The following is a 3,245-nucleotide window of genomic DNA, read 5'->3' as shown; positions in this document are numbered from 1 at the left end:
CGTGTCAAGGCAATAGTCTCTCTAGATTTCATATTCACACATTTAATTAGCTCCAGAACATTGCCGCCAGACAAACGCAGTAGCCCTGGTGACTGTCATTAGAAAGCAAAAGAGAGACAGTTTATAAAAGTAGATATGCGCAGAGCCATTTGTTATGAAAAATGCCTTACAAAATGGAATTGTCACATATTATTCTAGATATCACGTCAATGTGTGAAGATCGTGGGATAGTTCTGGATTGCCTCTGGGGGCAAAATACTGTTTGTTGGAGCAGGGTTTCACCAACAAGTGGTGATAACAAGAGAATTACACTAGAGGGCAGCAAATCCACACAGTGTAGATAGGATACTGTAGGGACTCCTGAGTAAATACTGTTACATGCAGAAGACAATGAGGGTGCTTAGATGTCACAGCTGGTCGAAGAAGAAGCCTGTAAGCCCTATGATCCACTCTATACTTCTGTTGCAATTATTATTAGAGGTACGTGACAGTGCTGCTGCATATGGTGTTTACTTGGTATTACTGAAGGGGGCAACACTGCTCCTTATATTATGAGATGGAGTCTCAGTAGAGTGTACTGCATAGTGCATCAACCCACCTAAGACTCTTTTTACATATATTGTGGGTCCCAGCTCAGGCTAACCTGTCTCCCTTCCTGCGAATTTGTAGATCTTCCCATATTCGCAACCTGAGCAAAGTTAGTGACCAACTTAGGGGTAAATGATCCAAGGGATATACCCTCTTCAAATTGTGGGAAGTGGTTGAGGACAGTTACCCGTGTCATAGATGAGTGGTTGGTACAGTAAACTAGCAACAAAAGGGAAAACATTTTGGTATGGTAGGTAGTATTAATATTAATTAATATCTTCATCATCCAATTTAAGATTCTCAGATTTCCTTTTTTTTCCTACATATCACCAGAATTTGGTCTTTCCTGCTTTCTTCTAATAACAAAAGTATGCTAAATCTGGACGGGAAAGAATCAAGACAGAAGTAGAATCTACCCCTTCGAACTGTAGTGCTGGAGAAGGATGTTATCAATACCTTGGATGGCAAGAAGAACAAATAAATCAAGGCGGACATGTCACTTGATGCAAGGATCACCAAGCTACTTCTTGCCTACTGTGATGCTAGTCACTGCTTACAGACCCACCGTGAGATGGGGAAGTCAGGGAGTCAGAGGTCAAAAGCCAGGAGGATGCGTCATAAACAGAGTGGTGACCCAAAGGTGTAGTCAGGTCACAGTCAGAAATCCAAGAAGATAGTGGATCAAGTCAGAGGGGTTAGGCAAACGGATGGTCAAAGGCAAATTTCAAGGTCAGTCAACAAAAGATCAAAATGCAGAGCTCGCAGAATCATTCCAAAAAGGAGACACCTGTAGGAAGCCCGTCAAGTCCTGACCCTGATTGGGCAGCTGGATTGTCACTTATCACATTGACAGCTCAGCACCCCCAAGCGTCAGATTGAAAACTCAACCATGACTGTATATTACACAGTTGGTTATTTTCATGTGTTCTGTTGATTTATGTAATGATAAGAGTGGTGGGCTGTACTGTTGTGTTCTTCTCTCTGAAGACCACAATTGCATTTTGCAAGTGATGTTATGCATTTTATATATATATATATATATATATATAGTGTCATGTGAAGTGCGAACTGTGTACGGTTTTAGGTATATACTTTGGTATGGTAATGTTTAATGCATAAGTAATAGGGTAAAACATAGGTTAGGTAATAAGGTAGTGACTATAGGGTAAGATAGACTTTGGTAAGCATTATAGGTGTAACCTGAGTAATGTATCGTATTACTAGTATAATAGGCATAAGGTGCAGTAGGAATATAGGGAATGTGAAGTATAATATAAATTATATATAATACATAGTGTTGTGTTTGTGAGCTGCCCAGTTACATATTGTAGGGACAGACATAGTTAAAGTTGGGACTAGCCCATAGTGGTAAGGGAAAACCCCAGTAAAGGGGACTGCTTCCTGATAGTAGATCAGTTAGAGAAGTACAGTAACCACGGTTCAAGTTCAAGTTTCAGTGGGCAAGCATCTAACATTTTTGGGCAGTGGGAGGCCCTATTGGGATCCTTTATGGACATTACTACAGCATCTGAAGCTCAAGGCTCGATAGAGGTACTACGAAGAGTGCCTTATTATCTGCCGAACAGGGGACAATGGACATGGAACCGCATGAAGAGAAGGTAACGGATCCTGGATTTACTGCTGGACTGGACAGGAAATCCCTTAGGCTGACAGAGCCAATAAACATAGGGATAGTCCAGGAGGAACGAATAGTAATGCTGGAAATGTACTGTATTAAAGAAACAAGGAATAAGTGTTGTAGTGTCACAATCTGATGAACTTGAACTGTCCAGTAAACTTCTGTTGGTTGGAAAGAAATGCATGTCCCTGAGTTATGTGCGGTGTCTTCTGAAGATGAAGGCATGGAGACAGCAGAGGCCTGTGGCCTACAAGTGAGTGTGATGCACCCCACATCTGACAGGTGGGACTGGGACACGATTTTCCTGTAAAGTGTCAGGGTGCTATGGAGCAGTAGTTCATCTTCCATTATCGCCCTCGGTTACTTTATATAACAACATTTAAAACGACTGTTACTCTTTAATTAAGAATGTGGTAGTCATCAGCCATAGGTTCTAGGCCATCTGTCTCACCCTTTTCAGGAAAGAAATGTTTTGTGTTCGTGGCAACTGCAGGATACCAAAACTACTTTTCCTATAATGAATGCCAGTAATCAGAATTATTACCACTGTCGAAGGTCAAACGCTAAAGGGAAACGACCAGTGCCCTAGAGTTTGCTGTATGATATGTAACCATAGGTTTGTTACCAATGGCATTGCTAGGGTTACATGGTGCCAGCAGGCTGCCCGGATGCATCTTCTTCTTTTCCCATGGAGCTTGACTTCCTTTATATAGACACTGTTAAAATTTCCGAAACAAAAATCCATTGATGTTAATCTGACCTGACAGTTGATCAGTTAATAAAAATCCCCGTGTACTCACTTGTCGCTATTGTCAGGAAATTTCTTTTAAAGATCATCTGTCATGATCATAGTAGACCCCATTAACTTTGATTGGGGGTCCCCAATCTGCAGCAGTCCATCTGCTAAGACCCTACAACTCCCAGCTTCCCTGACAGCCAGTCTTCATCCACCAGAGGCAGCATTATGGGGATATGACTGTGTTTTGACTTTGTCTTGAAAGTTATGGTCAATGGAGTC

At 41.6% G+C, this 3,245-nt stretch overlaps 1 long non-coding RNA gene across 1 annotated transcript; it reads left to right on the top strand.

Annotated features, from left to right (window-relative positions):
* Positions 1-378: 378 nt before the first annotated feature.
* Positions 379-3,029, top strand: LOC141086616 (uncharacterized). The gene is made up of 2 exons (XR_012231623.1): positions 379-480; positions 922-3,029. It is a non-coding gene; the product is annotated as an uncharacterized lncRNA (long non-coding RNA).
* The last annotated feature ends 216 nt before the right edge of the window (positions 3,030-3,245 follow it).

Source organism: Dendrobates tinctorius, unplaced genomic scaffold, assembly GCF_039654945.1.
Source record: "Dendrobates tinctorius isolate UK_male_01 unplaced genomic scaffold, ASM3965494v1 ptg000032l, whole genome shotgun sequence".
Classification (NCBI taxonomy): Eukaryota; Metazoa; Chordata; class Amphibia; order Anura; family Dendrobatidae; genus Dendrobates; species Dendrobates tinctorius.
This window is presented reverse-complemented; position numbering and strand designations above follow the sequence as displayed.